This window comes from Hyla sarda, unplaced genomic scaffold, assembly GCF_029499605.1.
Source record: "Hyla sarda isolate aHylSar1 unplaced genomic scaffold, aHylSar1.hap1 scaffold_148, whole genome shotgun sequence".
Lineage (NCBI taxonomy): Eukaryota > Metazoa > Chordata > Amphibia > Anura > Hylidae > Hyla > Hyla sarda.
This window is the reverse complement of record NW_026608112.1, coordinates 158,923-183,210: the sequence shown is the minus strand read 5'-3', so window position 1 is coordinate 183,210 and position 24,288 is coordinate 158,923. Positions and strand designations below refer to the sequence as shown.

General features: G+C 45.3%; 8 non-coding genes and 2 pseudogenes across 8 annotated transcripts; all 10 read left to right on the top strand.

Annotated features, from left to right (window-relative positions):
- The first annotated feature begins 3,174 nt into the window (after positions 1-3,174).
- Positions 3,175-3,360, top strand: LOC130308474 (U2 spliceosomal RNA). The gene has a single exon (XR_008857448.1). It is a non-coding gene; the product is annotated as a U2 spliceosomal RNA (small nuclear RNA).
- Positions 3,361-5,452: 2,092 nt separating this feature from the next.
- Positions 5,453-5,643, top strand: LOC130308342 (U2 spliceosomal RNA). The gene has a single exon (XR_008857324.1). It is a non-coding gene; the product is annotated as a U2 spliceosomal RNA (small nuclear RNA).
- Positions 5,644-8,345: 2,702 nt separating this feature from the next.
- Positions 8,346-8,536, top strand: LOC130308341 (U2 spliceosomal RNA). The gene has a single exon (XR_008857323.1). It is a non-coding gene; the product is annotated as a U2 spliceosomal RNA (small nuclear RNA).
- A 2,085-nt stretch (positions 8,537-10,621) lies between these two features.
- Positions 10,622-10,812, top strand: LOC130308340 (U2 spliceosomal RNA). Its single transcript, XR_008857322.1, has one exon. It is a non-coding gene; the product is annotated as a U2 spliceosomal RNA (small nuclear RNA).
- Positions 10,813-12,903: 2,091 nt separating this feature from the next.
- LOC130308339 (U2 spliceosomal RNA) lies at positions 12,904-13,094 on the top strand. Its single transcript, XR_008857321.1, has one exon. It is a non-coding gene; the product is annotated as a U2 spliceosomal RNA (small nuclear RNA).
- Positions 13,095-15,177: 2,083 nt separating this feature from the next.
- Positions 15,178-15,337, top strand: LOC130308495 (U2 spliceosomal RNA; annotated as a pseudogene).
- Positions 15,338-16,027: 690 nt separating this feature from the next.
- Positions 16,028-16,213, top strand: LOC130308488 (U2 spliceosomal RNA). The gene has a single exon (XR_008857459.1). It is a non-coding gene; the product is annotated as a U2 spliceosomal RNA (small nuclear RNA).
- Positions 16,214-18,309: 2,096 nt separating this feature from the next.
- LOC130308469 (U2 spliceosomal RNA) lies at positions 18,310-18,500 on the top strand. Its single transcript, XR_008857446.1, has one exon. It is a non-coding gene; the product is annotated as a U2 spliceosomal RNA (small nuclear RNA).
- Positions 18,501-20,585: 2,085 nt separating this feature from the next.
- Positions 20,586-20,776, top strand: LOC130308338 (U2 spliceosomal RNA). The gene has a single exon (XR_008857320.1). It is a non-coding gene; the product is annotated as a U2 spliceosomal RNA (small nuclear RNA).
- Positions 20,777-22,855: 2,079 nt separating this feature from the next.
- Positions 22,856-22,985, top strand: LOC130308500 (U2 spliceosomal RNA; annotated as a pseudogene).
- The last annotated feature ends 1,303 nt before the right edge of the window (positions 22,986-24,288 follow it).

Below are 24,288 nucleotides of genomic sequence, written 5' to 3'. Positions count from 1 at the left end.
TGATAAACAGGAGCGGGCAGAACTATTTGAAATTTTACCACTGTTTTGTGTTGGGTCTTCCCCCCTGCTGGTGGGAGGTGATTTTAACTGCATACGTGATGGGGAACACCGGCAGGGTGGGGATATTAATCGTAAAGACCGCACTTCTTACCTGCTTAAAAATTTTATTGATGATTTTAATTTGAAAGATTGCTGGAAGGATCTCTTGCCGGAGGACCCAGGCGCCACATGGTCCAATGGAAGAGTGAGCTCCAGAATCGATTTTATTTTTTCCTCTAGAGCTTTTAAACCCCTGAAATGCACGCTCGAGCAGAATATCTTCTCTGATCATAAGCTCCTCTTGGTGGGCCTGGAGCTAGAGGGGGAGCAAAAAGCAAAAAGGGGCCTCTGGAGATTAAACACCACACTCCTAGAGGACCCTGAGATAAAAGAGGAGTTTGTGCGGACCTACCAATGCTGGCAATCACAAAGAAAACCCCACGAGCCTATGCTGCACTGGTGGGAGGGCACCAAATCTAAAATCAGATTTTTTTTTATCAAAGCAGGTAAGAAGAAGGCAAAAATGGAAAAACAGTGGTTTTATGTTCTTAACATGCGTTTAAATGTACTTTTTAAATTGAAAGAAGCTGGTATGGATGTAGAAAATGATATTTTAAACCTTAAAACTGAAATAAAACATGCCATAGAAAAGAAAGGGAAACAAATCATTTTTAACTCACATGTGCAGCACCTGGAGGAGGGCGAGAAATGTTCCCGTTTCTTTTTTAAAAAAGTGATGAATAGGAGGGATATCATCCAAAACCTTGAGGGTGAATCCACTCCAAAAGGCATGTTAGATGCAGTTTTTAACTTCTACCAGCTTCTTTTTAATAAGAAAGATCTTAATCCATCCTTTTTAGAACATGTTCTTAATTCCCTTGATTTTAAGCTAGATGTTTTAGACCAGGAGGTTTTATCCCGTGATCTTAACTTAGATGAACTTTTATTTGTTTTTAAAAGTTTTTCTAGTGGGAAGGCCCCTGGGGAAGATGGTTTACCCATCGAATTTTATTTAGCTTTTTGGGATATTTTAAAGGATGATATGGTTTTATTGTATAAAGAAACTTTTATTGTTAATGAACTTCCCCCTTCCTGGAGGAGGGGGATTGTATCATTACTTTTTAAAAAGGGTGAAAAGGATATGCTAAAAAATTGGCGCCCCATCACACTTTTAAATGTTGATTATAAAGTTTTAGCCAAGTTATTAGCTGTCCGTTTTAAACCTTTTATTCATAAATTAATTCACCCAAATCAGGTTTGTGGGGTACCTGGAAGGTCTATAGCTGAATCCCTAAATATTTTAAGAGATGTTTTATGGTATTTTAAGGATAGAAATCAAACTGTAGCAATTTTATCCTTAGACTTTGAAAAAGCCTTTGATAGGGTCTCCCATGAATACCTGTTTTTAGTTCTTAAAAAGATGGCAGTGCCTGAAACGATTTTAAGCCGAATCATGCTTTTATACCGATCCTGTTTTAGTCAAGTCTCTGTTAATGGCTTTTTAACCAGCGGTGTTCCTCTTTTATCAGGTGTCAAACAGGGCTGCCCCCTGTCCCCACTCCTTTTTATTTGCGCAATCGAACCACTGATGGCCCTCCTCAGGAAAGACCGGGTAGTAAGAGGCGTACCGATACCTGGTGGAGGAGGGACCCATCTAAAGGTGTTGGGGTACATGGATGATGTCACCATACTGTGCCCGGACTCTCCATCCATGAGGGGGGCATTGAGGAACACCAGCTATTTCTGCGAGGTCTCTGGTTTTAAGCTAAACACAGATAAATGTGACTGTTTTTATATTGGCTCCTGGGATTCATCCATCACCCCAGGAGTCACAATGCAACAGGATCAAATTAAAGTTTTAGGTATTGTTTTTAACCAGGTCAATGATGGGAGCCCTAACTGGGATTCAGCTATAGCTAAGATGGAGAAGAAGATTTTAATGTGGAATCTTAGAAACCTTACCATGGAGGGGAAGATTTTAATAATAAAGATGGTTTTACTCCCTATTATGCTATACATTGCCATGGTATTTCCTCCATCTATTTTATACATTAAAAAAGTAACTAGAATTGTTTTTACTTTTTTATGGGGTTCAAAAATGGAGAAATTAAAGCGTGATTTTATGTACAAAAGTAAAGATAATGGCGGGAAAGATGTTCCTAACCTTTTTACTTTCTTTTACATAAAGTATTTCTGTTTCTGTTTTAAAATTATTAAATCCGATGGCATTTTTAGCTGCTTTTTAAGGTACGCTGCGGGCATGGTTTTTAAAAGATGGTTGCGCATCCCTCTGAACGCTCCGGTGCTTCTGTGTCCCCCAAAACATTATGTGGTGTTGGAAAAGACAGTCAGGCTCCTAGGTCTCCAAGATTTGGAGCCTGACATACTGGGGGACCAGAGAAAGGTATCAAAGGTCCTCAGGCGGAGTGAGGTTACCCTGGCAGTGTCCAATTTCACACAGGCAAGATCCAAAAAGGTATGGCGGAACGTGTACGGGAAGTTTCTGGCGAATGTACACAGGGATCTTGCCTGGGCAATCGTCCACCAGTGCCTCCCTACTCGTGAGTTTCAGCACAGGCGAGGACTGGTGGCGAGAGCCAAGTGCCCGAGAGATGGCTGCGGAGTGGACGAAACGGTGCTGCACATATTTTGGAACTGCCCTTTTGCACGGGAGCTTTGGAGGAAGGTAGGCCCACTTTTGAAGTGGGCCTGCGGCCTAAAAGATTTTAATCACGAATGTGTCTTTTACGGTCTTTTTAACTGCCCCAATTTTAAACAGCAGATGATCTGCTGGATGATTATTAATTGTTTTAAAAATGCCATCTGGAAAGTTAGGAACATCTTACTTTTTAAACATGATTTTATTGATGTTAAAAACTGTATAAAGCTGGCCCTGAGTGAGATGTACATCTATTACCTAAGAGACAAGAAACAGTTGGGGGCCAGCGAGGCAGCATCCATGTGGTGTCTGCCTCTATGGAACGAAATAACAGTATAATCAGTTTTTATGACATTTGTATAATGTTTTATCCTGCCATTTTTATTTTTTCTCCTTTTATTACTGGTTTTATTATTTGTATTTTAAAACTTTTGTGAACCTTTTATTATTTTGCATTTTAAATTTTGTATGGTTTCTTATTTATTCAATAAAATTTTGTTGAAACCTTATCTGTTCTTATCAGTTTAATATCTGATACGTCCCCTATCTGGGGACCATATATTAAATGGATTTTTGAGAACGGGGGCCGATTTCGAAGCTTGCTTCCGTCGCCCTATGCATTGACCCGATATGGCAGTATCTTCGGGTACAGTGCACCACCCCCTTACAGGGTTAAAAAGAAAGATTCCTACTTTCATTGCTACCTGCTTGCTGGCTAGCCAGCTAGCCAGCCCTGTGGGCCTTGCTGCTGCTGCAGCCAAAAAACAAAAGGTGGTGCTGCTGCTGCTTCTGCTGCTTCTGCTTCTGCTTGTGTCTGGCCGCTGTTGGAGCGTCCAGGCACAGGACTTCTGCTGCTGCTGACTAAATGGCCTCCTTAATTGGATCATTTGAGTAGCCAGCACACCTGTGCAGGTAGGGCATGACATGATAGGCAGCTGCCTTGATAGCGGGTGGGTGCTGAATGTTCCTAATTGACAAAATAAGATTAATGCTTATGAAGAAATATAAAATCTCATCCCTTCCCCAATATCGCGCCACACCCCTACCCCTTAATTCCCTGGTTGAACTTGATGGACATATGTCTTTTTTCGACCGTACTAACTATGTAACTATGTAACATAACATGGGGGGGGGGGGGGGGGTCTCCTGGCTGTTCACACAGGTGTGTCATTGCTGTACATTGACCATGCATTGCTTCTGTGGTATTGCAAAGGCAAAGACAAATGCTTCCAGCCATCCATTGCACTAATGGATTGGTCATCAGCTGGCTGTCTATGTCCCGCATCAATATAGACCAAAGTACAGAGGGTTAGGCTATGCTATTGTGCACCTACCTGATGCATCAGAAGGTGCGAGGCCCTTGCTAAATTCTGTGCACAGACTTTGAGATCTATACTTTAGACTGTATCTAAACCTGCTCCAACATGGACTGACATTCTGGCCTACTTTCAGCCGATGCGACTTGTCTGTCGCTGAACAGTCGCTTTTTATGTATTCAGCACCTATGTATAATGTTGTAAAAATGCTCTAGAAGCTAAAGTCGCAGAAATGTCACACATATTTGGCCTGCAACTTTCTGTGCGACAAATTCAGACAGGAAAAATCAGTATAAATCCTTAGAAAATTATCCCCCAGTGTCTCCATCTGCTGGCGGTATTGAATAAGCATTGCTGCACTGATGGGGTATGCATTAGACGAAAAAAAAGAAGAAAAAGAAGAATAATACGCCCAGAAAAGAGGCGAAAAGGAGAAAAACGTAAAAAAACGTGAAAAAAAAGTAAGAGGAAGAGAAGGGAAAAAAAGGTGGAAATGGGTTTAAAAGTGATTTCGGCGGAGAAATATATATATATATATATATATATATATATATATATATATATATACGCGCACACACACACATATATAAACGTATTCTCCGTTGAGATATTGCAGCCGCTGCTGTGTCCAGGCCCAGGAGCCTTAGCACTGTGCTGTGATGTCACTCAATACCACTGACATCACTAGGTGTAAACAACATCTCTCCTTTGCTGTGTATGTGACTATGGAGCTGTTTGGTGATGTCGTCTATTATGGCCTTCATAGAAGCAACAGGAGATTGTTGCATCCATCTAGAACCCTCAGAACTACAGTGCTATGATGTCACTCACTTCCACAGGCCTTGCAGAGTGTAAACAACAACAACCCAGCTTTGTTGTGTATGTAACCATAGGGATTTGTGATGTCACCTAGAACCTTCACAGCAGCGACAGCTTTATGAGGAGCATCAGCACTGCTCTGCCTGAGCAGAACCATCACCGCCATAGGTTGTCAAATAACCCGGGTTTAACCCACACAGGTAAGTCCAATGGGGTGCAGGCATGTCCTCTATGCTTACAGCTTCCCGTGGGTGTTGGTTTGATACCGTTTGGGGACAGCCAAGGAGGCATCTGCAGGCAACAAAGGTAGGTGTGTGCTTGTGTGTGTGTTTCCTATGCAGATCCTAAGCCCAGTGTCACATGCAAGTAGGAGGAGTAAGAAGGGTTCCTGGCAAATCCGGGTTATGGATTGCATTTAAAAAGGCCCCGTGGGAGTGCAATGGGCCCCTGTCTTGCTGCTTAGCAATAATGGTATGGGTTTAGGTTCTGCTGTGTGTACTGGTGGTTGACTGCCCCCCAGCCCAGAGTGTGCATGGAAAATTGTCTGGCAGCCTCCCTGACAGCAAGCAGTGATAGTGCCCATGAAGGGCACCTTGTTGGGCCCGCCCCTTTCACGGTTATCGCTTCTCGGCCTTTTGGCTAAGATCAAGTGTAGTATCTGTTCTTATCAGTTTAATATCTGATACGTCCCCTATCTGGGGACCATATATTAAATGGATTTTTGAGAACGGGGGCCGATTTCGAAGCTTGCTTCCGTCGCCCTATGCATTGACCCGATATGGCAGTATCTTCGGGTACAGTGCACCACCCCCTTACAGGGTTAAAAAGAAAGATTCCTACTTTCATTGCTACCTGCTTGCTGGCTAGCCAGCTAGCCAGCCCTGTGGGCCTTGCTGCTGCTGCAGCCAAAAAACAAAAGGTGGTGCTGCTGCTGCTTCTGCTGCTTCTGCTTGTGTCTGGCCGCTGTTGGAGCGTCCAGGCACAGGACTTCTGCTGCTGCTGACTAAATGGCCTCCTTAATTGGATCATTTGAGTAGCCAGCACACCTGTGCAGGTAGGGCATGACATGATAGGCAGCTGCCTTGATAGCGGGTGGGTGCTGAATGTTCCTAATTGACAAAATAAGATTAATGCTTATGAAGAAATATAAAATCTCATCCCTTCCCCAATATCGCGCCACACCCCTACCCCTTAATTCCCTGGTTGAACTTGATGGACATATGTCTTTTTTCGACCGTACTAACTATGTAACTATGTAACATAACATGGGGGGGGGGGGGGGGGTCTCCTGGCTGTTCACACAGGTGTGTCATTGCTGTACATTGACCATGCATTGCTTCTGTGGTATTGCAAAGGCAAAGACAAATGCTTCCAGCCATCCATTGCACTAATGGATTGGTCATCAGCTGGCTGTCTATGTCCCGCATCAATATAGACCAAAGTACAGAGGGTTAGGCTATGCTATTGTGCACCTACCTGATGCATCAGAAGGTGCGAGGCCCTTGCTAAATTCTGTGCACAGACTTTGAGATCTATACTTTAGACTGTATCTAAACCTGCTCCAACATGGACTGACATTCTGGCCTACTTTCAGCCGATGCGACTTGTCTGTCGCTGAACAGTCGCTTTTTATGTATTCAGCACCTATGTATAATGTTGTAAAAATGCTCTAGAAGCTAAAGTCGCAGAAATGTCACACATATTTGGCCTGCAACTTTCTGTGCGACAAATTCAGACAGGAAAAATCTGTATAAATCCTTAGAAAATTATCCCCCAGTGTCTCCATCTGCTGGCGGTATTGAATAAGCATTGCTGCACTGATGGGGTATGCATTAGACGAAAAAAAAGAAGAAAAAGAAGAATAATACGCCCAGAAAAGAGGCGAAAAGGAGAAAAACGTAAAAAAACGTGAAAAAAAAGTAAGAGGAAGAGAAGGGAAAAAAAGGTGGAAATGGGTTTAAAAGTGATTTCGGCGGAGAAATATATATATATATATATATATATATATATATACGCGCACACACACACATATATATAAACATATTCTCCGTTGAGATATTGCAGCCGCTGCTGTGTCCAGGCCCAGGAGCCTTAGCACTGTGCTGTGATGTCACTCAATACCACTGACATCACTAGGTGTAAACAACATCTCTCCTTTGCTGTGTATGTGACTATGGAGCTGTAGGGATTTGTGATGTCACCTAGAACCTTCACAGCAGCGACAGCTTTATGAGGAGCATCAGCACTGCTCTGCCTGAGCAGAACCATCACCGCCATAGGTTGTCAAATAACCCGGGTTTAACCCACACAGGTAAGTCCAATGGGGTGCAGGCATGTCCTCTATGCTTACAGCTTCCCGTGGGTGTTGGTTTGATAGGAAAAATCAGTATAAATCCTTAGAAAATTATCCCCCAGTGTCTCCATCTGCTGGCGGTATTGAATAAGCATTGCTGCACTGATGGGGTATGCATTAGACGAAAAAAAAGAAGAAAAAGAAGAATAATACGCCCAGAAAAGAGGCGAAAAGGAGAAAAACTTAAAAAAACGTGAAAAAAAAGTAAGAGGAAGAGAAGGGAAAAAAAGGTGGAAATGGGTTTAAAAGTGATTTCGGCGGAGAAATATATATATATATATATATATACGCGCACACACACACATATATAAACGTATTCTCCGTTGAGATATTGCAGCCGCTGCTGTGTCCAGGCCCAGGAGCCTTAGCACTGTGCTGTGATGTCACTCAATACCACTGACATCACTAGGTGTAAACAACATCTCTCCTTTGCTGTGTATGTGACTATGGAGCTGTTTGGTGATGTCGTCTATTATGGCCTTCATAGAAGCAACAGGAGATTGTTGCATCCATCTAGAACCCTCAGAACTACAGTGCTATGATGTCACTCACTTCCACAGGCCTTGCAGAGTGTAAACAACAACAACCCAGCTTTGTTGTGTATGTAACCATAGGGATTTGTGATGTCACCTAGAACCTTCACAGCAGCGACAGCTTTATGAGGAGCATCAGCACTGCTCTGCCTGAGCAGAACCATCACCGCCATAGGTTGTCAAATAACCCGGGTTTAACCCACACAGGTAAGTCCAATGGGGTGCAGGCATGTCCTCTATGCTTACAGCTTCCCGTGGGTGTTGGTTTGATACCGTTTGGGGACAGCCAAGGAGGCATCTGCAGGCAACAAAGGTAGGTGTGTGCTTGTGTGTGTGTTTCCTATGCAGATCCTAAGCCCAGTGTCACATGCAAGTAGGAGGAGTAAGAAGGGTTCCTGGCAAATCCGGGTTATGGATTGCATTTAAAAAGGCCCCGTGGGAGTGCAATGGGCCCCTGTCTTGCTGCTTAGCAATAATGGTATGGGTTTAGGTTCTGCTGTGTGTACTGGTGGTTGACTGCCCCCCAGCCCAGAGTGTGCATGGAAAATTGTCTGGCAGCCTCCCTGACAGCAAGCAGTGATAGTGCCCATGAAGGGCACCTTGTTGGGCCCGCCCCTTTCACGGTTATCGCTTCTCGGCCTTTTGGCTAAGATCAAGTGTAGTATCTGTTCTTATCAGTTTAATATCTGATACGTCCCCTATCTGGGGACCATATATTAAATGGATTTTTGAGAACGGGGGCCGATTTCGAAGCTTGCTTCCGTCGCCCTATGCATTGACCCGATATGGCAGTATCTTCGGGTACAGTGCACCACCCCCTTACAGGGTTAAAAAGAAAGATTCCTACTTTCATTGCTACCTGCTTGCTGGCTAGCCAGCTAGCCAGCCCTGTGGGCCTTGCTGCTGCTGCAGCCAAAAAACAAAAGGTGGTGCTGCTGCTGCTTCTGCTGCTTCTGCTTCTGCTTGTGTCTGGCCGCTGTTGGAGCGTCCAGGCACAGGACTTCTGCTGCTGCTGACTAAATGGCCTCCTTAATTGGATCATTTGAGTAGCCAGCACACCTGTGCAGGTAGGGCATGACATGATAGGCAGCTGCCTTGATAGCGGGTGGGTGCTGAATGTTCCTAATTGACAAAATAAGATTAATGCTTATGAAGAAATATAAAATCTCATCCCTTCCCCAATATCGCGCCACACCCCTACCCCTTAATTCCCTGGTTGAACTTGATGGACATATGTCTTTTTTCGACCGTACTAACTATGTAACTATGTAACATAACATGGGGGGGGGGGGGGTCTCCTGGCTGTTCACACAGGTGTGTCATTGCTGTACATTGACCATGCATTGCTTCTGTGGTATTGCAAAGGCAAAGACAAATGCTTCCAGCCATCCATTGCACTAATGGATTGGTCATCAGCTGGCTGTCTATGTCCCGCATCAATATAGACCAAAGTACAGAGGGTTAGGCTATGCTATTGTGCACCTACCTGATGCATCAGAAGGTGCGAGGCCCTTGCTAAATTCTGTGCACAGACTTTGAGATCTATACTTTAGACTGTATCTAAACCTGCTCCAACATGGACTGACATTCTGGCCTACTTTCAGCCGATGCGACTTGTCTGTCGCTGAACAGTCGCTTTTTATGTATTCAGCACCTATGTATAATGTTGTAAAAATGCTCTAGAAGCTAAAGTCGCAGAAATGTCACACATATTTGGCCTGCAACTTTCTGTGCGACAAATTCAGACAGGAAAAATCAGTATAAATCCTTAGAAAATTATCCCCCAGTGTCTCCATCTGCTGGCGGTATTGAATAAGCATTGCTGCACTGATGGGGTATGCATTAGACGAAAAAAAAGAAGAAAAAGAAGAATAATACGCCCAGAAAAGAGGCGAAAAGGAGAAAAACGTAAAAAAACGTGAAAAAAAAGTAAGAGGAAGAGAAGGGAAAAAAAGGTGGAAATGGGTTTAAAAGTGATTTCGGCGGAGAAATATATATATATATATATATATATATATATATATATACGCGCACACACACACATATATATATAAACGTATTCTCCGTTGAGATATTGCAGCCGCTGCTGTGTCCAGGCCCAGGAGCCTTAGCACTGTGCTGTGATGTCACTCAATACCACTGACATCACTAGGTGTAAACAACATCTCTCCTTTGCTGTGTATGTGACTATGGAGCTGTTTGGTGATGTCGTCTATTATGGCCTTCATAGAAGCAACAGGAGATTGTTGCATCCATCTAGAACCCTCAGAACTACAGTGCTATGATGTCACTCACTTCCACAGGCCTTGCAGAGTGTAAACAACAACAACCCAGCTTTGTTGTGTATGTAACCATAGGGATTTGTGATGTCACCTAGAACCTTCACAGCAGCGACAGCTTTATGAGGAGCATCAGCACTGCTCTGCCTGAGCAGAACCATCACCGCCATAGGTTGTCAAATAACCCGGGTTTAACCCACACAGGTAAGTCCAATGGAGTGCAGGCATGTCCTCTATGCTTACAGCTTCCCGTGGGTGTTGGTTTGATACCGTTTGGGGACAGCCAAGGAGGCATCTGCAGGCAACAAAGGTAGGTGTGTGCTTGTGTGTGTGTTTCCTATGCAGATCCTAAGCCCAGTGTCACATGCAAGTAGGAGGAGTAAGAAGGGTTCCTGGCAAATCCGGGTTATGGATTGCATTTAAAAAGGCCCCGTGGGAGTGCAATGGGCCCCTGTCTTGCTGCTTAGCAATAATGGTATGGGTTTAGGTTCTGCTGTGTGTACTGGTGGTTGACTGCCCCCCAGCCCAGAGTGTGCATGAAAAATTTTCTGGCAGCCTCCCTGACAGCAAGCAGTGATAGTGCCCATGAAGGGGACCTTGTTGGGCCCGCCCCTTTCACGGTTATCGCTTCTCGGCCTTTTGGCTAAGATCAAGTGTAGTATCTGTTCTTATCAGTTTAATATCTGATACGTCCCCTATCTGGGGACCATATATTAAATGGATTTTTGAGAACGGGGGCCGATTTCGAAGCTTGCTTCCGTCGCCCTATGCATTGACCCGATATGGCAGTATCTTCGGGTACAGTGCACCACCCCCTTACAGGGTTAAAAAGAAAGATTCCTACTTTCATTGCTACCTGCTTGCTGGCTAGCCAGCTAGCCAGCCCTGTGGGCCTTGCTGCTGCTGCAGCCAAAAAACAAAAGGTGGTGCTGCTGCTGCTTCTGCTGCTTCTGCTTCTGCTTGTGTCTGGCCGCTGTTGGAGCGTCCAGGCACAGGACTTCTGCTGCTGTTGACTAAATGGCCTCCTTAATTGGATCATTTGAGTAGCCAGCACACCTGTGCAGGTAGGGCATGACATGATAGGCAGCTGCCTTGATAGCGGGTGGGTGCTGAATGTTCCTAATTGACAAAATAAGATTAATGCTTATGAAGAAATATAAAATCTCATCCCTTCCCCAATATCGCGCCACACCCCTACCCCTTAATTCCCTGGTTGAACTTGATGGACATATGTCTTTTTTCGACCGTACTAACTATGTAACTATGTAACATAACATGGGGGGGGGGGGGGGTCTCCTGGCTGTTCACACAGGTGTGTCATTGCTGTACATTGACCATGCATTGCTTCTGTGGTATTGCAAAGGCAAAGACAAATGCTTCCAGCCATCCATTGCACTAATGGATTGGTCATCAGCTGGCTGTCTATGTCCCGCATCAATATAGACCAAAGTACAGAGGGTTAGGCTATGCTATTGTGCACCTACCTGATGCATCAGAAGGTGCGAGGCCCTTGCTAAATTCTGTGCACAGACTTTGAGATCTATACTTTAGACTGTATCTAAACCTGCTCCAACATGGACTGACATTCTGGCCTACTTTCAGCCGATGCGACTTGTCTGTCGCTGAACAGTCGCTTTTTATGTATTCAGCACCTATGTATAATGTTGTAAAAATGCTCTAGAAGCTAAAGTCGCAGAAATGTCACACATATTTGGCCTGCAACTTTCTGTGCGACAAATTCAGACAGGAAAAATCAGTATAAATCCTTAGAAAATTATCCCCCAGTGTCTCCATCTGCTGGCGGTATTGAATAAGCATTGCTGCACTGATGGGGTATGCATTAGACGAAAAAAAAGAAGAAAAAGAAGAATAATACGCCCAGAAAAGAGGCGAAAAGGAGAAAAACGTAAAAAAAACGTGAAAAAAAAGTAAGAGGAAGAGAAGGGAAAAAAAGGTGGAAATGGGTTTAAAAGTGATTTCGGCGGAGAAATATATATATATATATATATATATATATATATATATATATATACGCGCACACACACACATATATATAAACGTATTCTCCGTTGAGATATTGCAGCCGCTGCTGTGTCCAGGCCCAGGAGCCTTAGCACTGTGCTGTGATGTCACTCAATACCACTGACATCACTAGGTGTAAACAACATCTCTCCTTTGCTGTGTATGTGACTATGGAGCTGTTTGGTGATGTCGTCTATTATGGCCTTCATAGAAGCAACAGGAGATTGTTGCATCCATCTAGAACCCTCAGAACTACAGTGCTATGATGTCACTCACTTCCACAGGCCTTGCAGAGTGTAAACAACAACAACCCAGCTTTGTTGTGTATGTAACCATAGGGATTTGTGATGTCACCTAGAACCTTCACAGCAGCGACAGCTTTATGAGGAGCATCAGCACTGCTCTGCCTGAGCAGAACCATCACCGCCATAGGTTGTCAAATAACCCGGGTTTAACCCACACAGGTAAGTCCAATGGGGTGCAGGCATGTCCTCTATGCTTACAGCTTCCCGTGGGTGTTGGTTTGATACCGTTTGGGGACAGCCAAGGAGGCATCTGCAGGCAACAAAGGTAGGTGTGTGCTTGTGTGTGTGTTTCCTATGCAGATCCTAAGCCCAGTGTCACATGCAAGTAGGAGGAGTAAGAAGGGTTCCTGGCAAATCCGGGTTATGGATTGCATTTAAAAAGGCCCCGTGGGAGTGCAATGGGCCCCTGTCTTGCTGCTTAGCAATAATGGTATGGGTTTAGGTTCTGCTGTGTGTACTGGTGGTTGACTGCCCCCCAGCCCAGAGTGTGCATGGAAAATTGTCTGGCAGCCTCCCTGACAGCAAGCAGTGATAGTGCCCATGAAGGGCACCTTGTTGGGCCCGCCCCTTTCACGGTTATCGCTTCTCGGCCTTTTGGCTAAGATCAAGTGTAGTATCTGTTCTTATCAGTTTAATATCTGATACGTCCCCTATCTGGGGACCATATATTAAATGGATTTTTGAGAACGGGGGCCGATTTCGAAGCTTGCTTCCGTCGCCCTATGCATTGACCCGATATGGCAGTATCTTCGGGTACAGTGCACCACCCCCTTACAGGGTTAAAAAGAAAGATTCCTACTTTCATTGCTACCTGCTTGCTGGCTAGCCAGCTAGCCAGCCCTGTGGGCCTTGCTGCTGCTGCAGCCAAAAAACAAAAGGTGGTGCTGCTGCTGCTTCTGCTGCTTCTGCTTCTGTTTGTGTCTGGCCGCTGTTGGAGCGTCCAGGCACAGGACTTCTGCTGCTGCTGACTAAATGGCCTCCTTAATTGGATCATTTGAGTAGCCAGCACACCTGTGCAGGTAGGGCATGACATGATAGGCAGCTGCCTTGATAGCGGGTGGGTGCTGAATGTTCCTAATTGACAAAATAAGATTAATGCTTATGAAGAAATATAAAATCTCATCCCTTCCCCAATATCGCGCCACACCCCTACCCCTTAATTCCCTGGTTGAACTTGATGGACATATGTCTTTTTTCGACCGTACTAACTATGTAACTATGTAACATAACATGTGGGGGGGGGGGGGGGGTCTCCTGGCTGTTCACACAGGTGTGTCATTGCTGTACATTGACCATGCATTGCTTCTGTGGTATTGCAAAGGCAAAGACAAATGCTTCCAGCCATCCATTGCACTAATGGATTGGTCATCAGCTGGCTGTCTATGTCCCGCATCAATATAGACCAAAGTACAGAGGGTTAGGCTATGCTATTGTGCACCTACCTGATGCATCAGAAGGTGCGAGGCCCTTGCTAAATTCTGTGCACAGACTTTGAGATCTATACTTTAGACTGTATCTAAACCTGCTCCAACATGGACTGACATTCTGGCCTACTTTCAGCCGATGCGACTTGTCTGTCGCTGAACAGTCGCTTTTTATGTATTCAGCACCTATGTATAATGTTGTAAAAATGCTCTAGAAGCTAAAGTCGCAGAAATGTCACACATATTTGGCCTGCAACTTTCTGTGCGACAAATTCAGACAGGAAAAATCAGTATAAATCCTTAGAAAATTATCCCCCAGTGTCTCCATCTGCTGGCGGTATTGAATAAGCATTGCTGCACTGATGGGGTATGCATTAGACGAAAAAAAAGAAGAAAAAGAAGAATAATACGCCCAGAAAAGAGGCGAAAAGGAGAAAAACGTGAAAAAAAAGTAAGAGGAAGAGAAGGGAAAAAAAGGTGGAAATGGGTTTAAAAGTGATTTCGGCGGAGAAATATATATATATATATATATATATATATATATATATATATATACGCGCACACACACACATATATATAAACGTATTCTCCGTTGAGATATTGCAGCCGCTGCTGTGTCCAGGCCCAGGAGCCTTAGCACTGTGCTGTGATGTCACTCAATACCACTGACATCACTAGGTGTAAACAACATCTCTCCTTTGCTGTGTATGTGACTATGGAGCTGTTTGGTGATGTCGTCTATTATGGCCTTCATAGAAGCAACAGGAGATTGTTGCATCCATCTAGAACCCTCAGAACTACAGTGCTATGATGTCACTCACTTCCACAGGCCTTGCAGAGTGTAAACAACAACAACCCAGCTTTGTTGTGTATGTAACCATAGGGATTTGTGATGTCACCTAGAACCTTCACAGCAGCGACAGCTTTATGAGGAGCATCAGCACTGCTCTGCCTGAGCAGAACCATCACCGCCATAGGTTGTCAAATAACCCGGGTTTAACCCACACAGGTAAGTCCAATGGGGTGCAGGCATGTCCTCTATGCTTACAGCTTCCCGTGGGTGTTGGTTTGATACCGTTTGGGGACAGCCAAGGAGGCATCTGCAGGCAACAAAGGTAGGTGTGTGCTTGTGTGTGTGTTTCCTATGCAGATCCTAAGCCCAGTGTCACATGCAAGTAGGAGGAGTAAGAAGGGTTCCTGGCAAATCCGGGTTATGGATTGCATTTAAAAAGGCCCCGTGGGAGTGCAATGGGCCCCTGTCTTGCTGCTTAGCAATAATGGTATGGGTTTAGGTTCTGCTGTGTGTACTGGTGGTTGACTGCCCCCCAGCCCAGAGTGTGCATGGAAAATTGTCTGGCAGCCTCCCTGACAGCAAGCAGTGATAGTGCCCATGAAGGGCACCTTGTTGGGCCCGCCCCTTTCACGGTTATCGCTTCTCGGCCTTTTGGCTAAGATCAAGTGTAGTATCTGTTCTTATCAGTTTTCATGCTGGTGGGGATGGGTGCTGCATGGAGGATGCAGGTGTACCAGGGCTTTCCGGGGCTGGTTCTGAGGAATCAGCTCGACGGCTGCCCCGATGTGACCTGTTCCCTCCGGGTCTCGCCATGAGGCTGAGAGGGTCTAGAGCCGAGGTACTTTTGTGCCTCGGGGAGTGGTGACCCCGAGGTGCCGAAACTCACTGGGAGGATAGACTCACTGAGTTGAAGCACGGGCACCATAATCTCTTCACCTTGTGGCACTCACCTCTTGATTCCCGGCCTTCTGGCTAGGATCAGAGAAATTTTTATAGATCCGGCCGGATGTCCGGGCAGTATATCTGCACACATTCACTTATTTATTTATTTTTCGTCACTGTGTCACTTTTTGCGTGTTGTGTGTTCACAGGATTTGTCAGGATGCGGTAGCCCTTCTGGGTGTCCCTCCTGGCGGTCTAGGGGAGGTGTGTGTGGCCATTAGGTTCCGCACCTCCCTGCAAACACCCCGGGTACTCCTGCTTGGCAGGGTACCTACCGTAATCGGCTCTGCGGGCAGATACCTTGGCTAACGCCAAGGGGGATGCCGGGAGCATTTGTGGTTCCCTAGTAGCTTCGGCGAAAAGGGACATCGAACCTGGAACCTCGCAGGTACCTTTTGGTCCGGAGGCGAAGGGTAAGGTTTGTTGGGGGGCCTCTCTCCTATCGGAGAAGGGCTTGCGATAGACCGCATCCTTTGTGCACGTTTTTTTAGTGTAACACGTTTGCACTTTTTCTTGCACTTTGGGTGAATCGAAAGCACGTTCCTCGGCTTTAGATAAAAAAAAAAAAAAAAAAAATCTGTTCTTATCAGTTTAATATCTGATACGTCCCCTACCTGGGGACCATATATTAAATGGATTTTTGAGAACGGGGGCCGATTTCGAAGCTTGCTTCCGTCGCCCTATGCATTGACCCGATATGGCAGTATCTTCGGGTACAGTGCACCACCCCCTTACAGGGTTAAAAAGAAAGATTCCTACTTTCATTGCTACCTGCTTGCTGGCTAGCCAGCTAGCCAGCCCTGTGGGCCTTGCTGCTGCTGCAGCCAAAAAACAAAAGGTGGTGCTGCTGCTGCTTCTGCTGCTTCTGCTTCTGCTTGTGTCTGGCCGCTGTTGGAGCGTCCAGGCACAGGACTTCTGCTGCTGCTGACTAAATGGCCTCCTTAATTGGATCATTTGAGTAGCCAGCACACCTGTGCAGGTAGGGCATGACATGATAGGCAGCTGCCTTGATAGCGGGTGGGTGCTGAATGTTCCTAATTGACAAAATAAGATTAATGCTTATGAAGAAATATAAAATCTCATCCCTTCCCCAATATCGCGCCACACCCCTACCCCTTAATTCCCTGGTTGAACTTGATGGACATATGTCTTTTTTCGACCGTACTAACTATGTAACTATGTAACATAACATGGGGGGGGGGGGGGGGGTCTCCTGGCTGTTCACACAGGTGTGTCATTGCTGTACATTGACCATGCATTGCTTCTGTGGTATTGCAAAGGCAAAGACAAATGCTTCCAGCCATCCATTGCACTAATGGATTGGTCATCAGCTGGCTGTCTATGTCCCGCATCAATATAGACCAAAGTACAGAGGGTTAGGCTATGCTATTGTGCACCTACCTGATGCATCAGAAGGTGCGAGGCCCTTGCTAAATTCTGTGCACAGACTTTGAGATCTATACTTTAGACTGTATCTAAACCTGCTCCAACATGGACTGACATTCTGGCCTACTTTCAGCCGATGCGACTTGTCTGTCGCTGAACAGTCGCTTTTTATGTATTCAGCACCTATGTATAATGTTGTAAAAATGCTCTAGAAGCTAAAGTCGCAGAAATGTCACACATATTTGGCCTGCAACTTTCTGTGCGACAAATTCAGACAGGAAAAATCAGTATAAATCCTTAGAAAATTATCCCCCAGTGTCTCCATCTGCTGGCGGTATTGAATAAGCATTGCTGCACTGATGGGGTATGCATTAGACGAAAAAAAAGAAGAAAAAGAAGAATAATACGCCCAGAAAAGAGGCGAAAAGGAGAAAAACGTAAAAAAACGTGAAAAAAAAGTAAGAGGAAGAGAAGGGAAAAAAAGGTGGAAATGGGTTTAAAAGTGATTTCGGCGGAGAAATATATATATATATATATATATATATATATATATATATATATATATACGCGCACACACACACATATATATAAACGTATTCTCCGTTGAGATATTGCAGCCGCTGCTGTGTCCAGGCCCAGGAGCCTTAGCACTGTGCTGTGATGTCACTCAATACCACTGACATCACTAGGTGTAAACAACATCTCTCCTTTGCTGTGTATGTGACTATGGAGCTGTTTGGTGATGTCGTCTATTATGGCCTTCATAGAAGCAACAGGAGATTGTTGCATCCATCTAGAACCCTCAGAACTACAGTGCTATGATGTCACTCACTTCCACAGGCCTTGCAGAGTGTAAACAACAACAACCCAGCTTTGTTGTGTATGTAACCATAGGGATTTGTGATGTCACCTAGAACCTTCACAGCAGCGACAGCTTTATGAGGAGCATCAGCACTGCTCTGCCTGAGCAGAACCATCACCGCCATAGGTTGTCAAATAACCCGGGTTTAACCCACACAGGTAAGTCCAATGGGGTGCAGGCATGTCCTCTATGCTTACAGCTTCCCGTGGGTGTTGGTTTGATACCGTTTGGGGACAGCCAAGGAGGCATCTGCAGGCAACAAAGGTAGGTGTGTGCTTGTGTGTGTGTTTCCTATGCAGATCCTAAGCCCAGTGTCACATGCAAGTAGGAGGAGTAAGAAGGGTTCCTGGCAAATCCGGGTTATGGATTGCATTTAAAAAGGCCCCGTGGGAGTGCAATGGGCCCCTGTCTTGCTGCTTAGCAATAATGGTATGGGTTTAGGTTCTGCTGTGTGTACTGGTGGTTGACTGCCCCCCAGCCCAGAGTGTGCATGGAAAATTGTCTGGCAGCCTCCCTGACAGCAAGCAGTGATAGTGCCCATGAAGGGCACCTTGTTGGGCCCGCCCCTTTCACGGTTATCGCTTCTCGGCCTTTTGGCTAAGATCAAGTGTAGTATCTGTTCTTATCAGTTTAATATCTGATACGTCAGCTATCTGGGGACCATATATTAAATGGATTTTTGAGAACGGGGGCCGATTTCGAAGCTTGCTTCCGTCGCCCTATGCATTGACCCGATATGGCAGTATCTTCGGGTACAGTGCACCACCCCCTTACAGGGTTAAAAAGAAAGATTCCTACTTTCATTGCTACCTGCTTGCTGGCTAGCCAGCTAGCCAGCCCTGTGGGCCTTGCTGCTGCTGCAGCCAAAAAACAAAAGGTGGTGCTGCTGCTGCTTCTGCTGCTTCTGCTTCTGCTTGTGTCTGGCCGCTGTTGGAGCGTCCAGGCACAGGACTTCTGCTGCTGCTGACTAAATGGCCTCCTTAATTGGATCATTTGAGTAGCCAGCACACCTGTGCAGGTAGGGCATGACATGATAGGCAGCTGCCTTGATAGCGGGTGGGTGCTGAATGTTCCTAATTGACAAAATAAGATTAATGCTTATGAAGAAATATAAAATCTCATCCCTTCCCCAATATCGCGCCACACCCCTACCCCTTAATTCCCTGGTTGAACTTGATGGACATATGTCTTTTTTCGACCGTACTAACTATGTAACTATGTAACATAACATGGGGGGGGGGGGGGGTCTCCTGGCTGTTCACACAGGTGTGTCATTGCTGTACATTGACCATGCATTGCTTCTGTGGTATTGCAAAGGCAAAGACAAATGCTTCCAGCCATCCATTGCACTAATGGATTGGTCATCAGCTGGCTGTCTATGTCCCGCATCAATATAGACCAAAGTACAGAGGGTTAGGCTATGCTATTGTGCACCTACCTGATGCATCAGAAGGTGCGAGGCCCTTGCTAAATTCTGTGCACAGACTTTGAGATCTATACTTTAGACTGTATCTAAACCTGCTCCAACATGGACTGACATTCTGGCCTACTTTCAGCCGATGCGACTTGTCTGTCGCTGAACAGTCGCTTTTTATGTATTCAGCACCTATGTATAATGTTGTAAAAATGCTCTAGAAGCTAAAGTCGCAGAAATGTCACACATATTTGGCCTGCAACTTTCTGTGCGACAAATTCAGACAGGAAAAATCAGTATAAATCCTTAGAAAATTATCCCCCAGTGTCTCCATCTGCTGGCGGTATTGAATAAGCATTGCTGCACTGATGGGGTATGCATTAGACGAAAAAAAAGAAGAAAAAGAAGAATAATACGCCCAGAAAAGAGGCGAAAAGGAGAAAAACGTAAAAAAACGTGAAAAAAAAGTAAGAGGAAGAGAAGGGAAAAAAAGGTGGAAATGGGTTTAAAAGTGATTTCGGCGGAGAATATATATATATATATATATATATATATATATATATATACGCGCACACACACACATATATATAAACGTATTCTCCGTTGAGATATTGCAGCCGCTGCTGTGTCCAGGCCCAGGAGCCTTAGCACTGTGCTGTGATGTCACTCAATACCACTGACATCACTAGGTGTAAACAACATCTCTCCTTTGCTGTGTATGTGACTATGGAGCTGTTTGGTGATGTCGTCTATTATGGCCTTCATAGAAGCAACAGGAGATTGTTGCATCCATCTAGAACCCTCAGAACTACAGTGCTATGATGTCACTCACTTCCACAGGCCTTGCAGAGTGTAAACAACAACAACCCAGCTTTGTTGTGTATGTAACCATAGGGATTTGTGATGTCACCTAGAACCTTCACAGCAGCGACAGCTTTATGAGGAGCATCAGCACTGCTCTGCCTGAGCAGAACCATCACCGCCATAGGTTGTCAAATAACCCGGGTTTAACCCACACAGGTAAGTCCAATGGGGTGCAGGCATGTCCTCTATGCTTACAGCTTCCCGTGGGTGTTGGTTTGATACCGTTTGGGGACAGCCAAGGAGGCATCTGCAGGCAACAAAGGTAGGTGTGTGCTTGTGTGTGTGTTTCCTATGCAGATCCTAAGCCCAGTGTCACATGCAAGTAGGAGGAGTAAGAAGGGTTCCTGGCAAATCCGGGTTATGGATTGCATTTAAAAAGGCCCCGTGGGAGTGCAATGGGCCCCTGTCTTGCTGCTTAGCAATAATGGTATGGGTTTAGGTTCTGCTGTGTGTACTGGTGGTTGACTGCCCCCCAGCCCAGAGTGTGCATGGAAAATTGTCTGGCAGCCTCCCTGACAGCAAGCAGTGATAGTGCCCATGAAGGGCACCTTGTTGGGCCCGCCCCTTTCACGGTTATCGCTTCTCGGCCTTTTGGCTAAGATCAAGTGTAGTATCTGTTCTTATCAGTTTAATATCTGATACGTCCCCTATCTGGGGACCATATATTAAATGGATTTTTGAGAACGGGGGCCGATTTCGAAGCTTGCTTCCGTCGCCCTATGCATTGACCCGATATGGCAGTATCTTCGGGTACAGTGCACCACCCCCTTACAGGGTTAAAAAGAAAGATTCCTACTTTCATTGCTACCTGCTTGCTGGCTAGCCAGCTAGCCAGCCCTGTGGGCCTTGCTGCTGCTGCAGCCAAAAAACAAAAGGTGGTGCTGCTGCTGCTTCTGCTGCTTCTGCTTCTGCTTGTGTCTGGCCGCTGTTGGAGCGTCCAGGCACAGGACTTCTGCTGCTGCTGACTAAATGGCCTCCTTAATTGGATCATTTGAGTAGCCAGCACACCTGTGCAGGTAGGGCATGACATGATAGGCAGCTGCCTTGATAGCGGGTGGGTGCTGAATGTTCCTAATTGACAAAATAAGATTAATGCTTATGAAGAAATATAAAATCTCATCCCTTCCCCAATATCGCGCCACACCCCTACCCCTTAATTCCCTGGTTGAACTTGATGGACATATGTCTTTTTTCGACCGTACTAACTATGTAACTATGTAACATAACATGGGGGGGGGGGTCTCCTGGCTGTTCACACAGGTGTGTCATTGCTGTACATTGACCATGCATTGCTTCTGTGGTATTGCAAAGGCAAAGACAAATGCTTCCAGCCATCCATTGCACTAATGGATTGGTCATCAGCTGGCTGTCTATGTCCCGCATCAATATAGACCAAAGTACAGAGGGTTAGGCTATGCTATTGTGCACCTACCTGATGCATCAGAAGGTGCGAGGCCCTTGCTAAATTCTGTGCACAGACTTTGAGATCTATACTTTAGACTGTATCTAAACCTGCTCCAACATGGACTGACATTCTGGCCTACTTTCAGCCGATGCGACTTGTCTGTCGCTGAACAGTCGCTTTTTATGTATTCAGCACCTATGTATAATGTTGTAAAAATGCTCTAGAAGCTAAAGTCGCAGAAATGTCACACATATTTGGCCTGCAACTTTCTGTGCGAAAATTCAGACAGGAAAAATCAGTATAAATCCTTAGAAAATTATCCCCCAGTGTCTCCATCTGCTGGCGGTATTGAATAAGCATTGCTGCACTGATGGGGTATGCATTAGACGAAAAAAAAGAAGAAAAAGAAGAATAATACGCCCAGAAAAGAGGCGAAAAGGAGAAAAACGTAAAAAAACGTGAAAAAAAAGTAAGAGGAAGAGAAGGGAAAAAAAGGTGGAAATGGGTTTAAAAGTGATTTCGGCGGAGAAATATATATATATATATATATATATATATATATATATACGCGCACACACACACATATATATAAACGTATTCTCCGTTGAGATATTGCAGCCGCTGCTGTGTCCAGGCCCAGGAGCCTTAGCACTGTGCTGTGATGTCACTCAATACCACTGACATCACTAGGTGTAAACAACATCTCTCCTTTGCTGTGTATGTGACTATGGAGCTGTTTGGTGATGTCGTCTATTATGGCCTTCATAGAAGCAACAGGAGATTGTTGCATCCATCTAGAACCCTCAGAACTACAGTGCTATGATGTCACTCACTTCCACAGGCCTTGCAGAGTGTAAACAACAACAACCCAGCTTTGTTGTGTATGTAACCATAGGGATTTGTGATGTCACCTAGAACCTTCACAGCAGCGACAGCTTTATGAGGAGCATCAGCACTGCTCTGCCTGAGCAGAACCATCACCGCCATAGGTTGTCAAATAACCCGGGTTTAACCCACACAGGTAAGTCCAATGGGGTGCAGGCATGTCCTCTATGCTTACAGCTTCCCGTGGGTGTTGGTTTGATACCGTTTGGGGACAGCCAAGGAGGCATCTGCAGGCAACAAAGGTAGGTGTGTGCTTGTGTGTGTGTTTCCTATGCAGATCCTAAGCCCAGTGTCACATGCAAGTAGGAGGAGTAAGAAGGGTTCCTGGCAAATCCGGGTTATGGATTGCATTTAAAAAGGCCCCGTGGGAGTGCAATGGGCCCCTGTCTTGCTGCTTAGCAATAATGGTATGGGTTTAGGTTCTGCTGTGTGTACTGGTGGTTGACTGCCCCCCAGCCCAGAGTGTGCATGGAAAATTGTCTGGCAGCCTCCCTGACAGCAAGCAGTGATAGTGCCCATGAAGGGCACCTTGTTGGGCCCGCCCCTTTCACGGTTATCGCTTCTCGGCCTTTTGGCTAAGATCAAGTGTAGTATCTGTTTGCTTGATCTGGCTGGAAGGTGCCCGGGGTACCCGCTCCTTTTCCCTGGGGGATCGTCCCATCTATATGGTGGGACTAAACCCCCTTGCTGACATCAGGGTTGCGGCTTAGTCCCCGGGCAACGAGGAGCGATCACTACCTACCTGCCTGCAGTAGGGGAGGTGTTTTTTCTGCGATGGAGGAGGCTGGCAAGAAAGAAGAGCCTGCTGGAGGTGTACCTAGCTACGCCAGACTACGAAATGGAGTCCGAATTACTCTTTTGGATGCTGGAAAGAAGGAGAGAGGTTTATTCTTCGTGGTGGAGGAGATTTTGTTCCAGCTTTTTGAGCTGAGGAAGGACCAGATATTATCGATGCTGGAATTTCCAAGAAGTGGAGTCTATGATGTGGTTCTGGTTTCGGAGGAGGACTATGGTGTGTTCTGCAATAAAGCATTGCTGTGGAAGTCGCACCCTAAGTTGGGAGGGGTAGAGATTACTCCCCATTTCCCGACTCGGGAAAGACTTATAACTGTGAGGATGTACAGTCCGTATATCACAGAAGAAGAGATTGTTCTGTTCCTTTCTAGATTCTGTGAGGAGGTGAAGCCAAAAGGCAAGATCTATAATCAATATGGACTTTGGACGACAAAGTGGAAATTTCAAGTGAAGTTTCAGAAAACACCTGATGGAAAGCTAATTTATCCCCCAGGGCGTTTTAAGATTGGCCCAGTAAATGGTGACCTGTTCTTTTCAGGCATGGACGACTTTTGTCGAAAGTGTAAAAGGTATGGCCATAGGAAAGATTTTTGTGATATTGTTTGGTGCTATAAATGCCAAGAAGAAGGCCATGAGCCAGAAGCATGTAAGGTGAAGAAAAAGTGTCATCTATGTGGTGATGAGGGACACCTGGCAGTAATGTGTCCTAAGAAGAAGAAGAAGAAAAAGGAGGTTATGAAACGAAGTAGGGAGGAGGAAACTGATGTGAGGGAAGAACCTGAAGAGGAGGAAACTCCAACCAGGAAAGTGATGGAGGAGAAGAAAAGGAAAGAAAATGAAGAAGAATATGTACCGGTAGAGTATGGAGGCTCTCTTGATGTTGTCTTCAAGAGTGTGTCAAAAAAAAGAGAAAAAAGCCTTTGACGAGGATTTGGGAAATCTGAAAGAAAGATTGGGAATCAAAGTCAATGAAGCAAGGGATAAAGTCTATTGTTCCTTTCACGCAGATATAGATAGATTTGTGGAAACATACAAGGTTCCAGCGTGGCTGGCGATTCCAGCCAAAAGTGAGATGCTGAGTGGATCTATAACTTGTGGTTTCTTAGACTTCTTGATGGTCTTTGCATGGAGAAGAGGAATGACATTTGGGTAATTTTTCTTTAAGAAATTATAGAATTATAGTATGGTTAGTT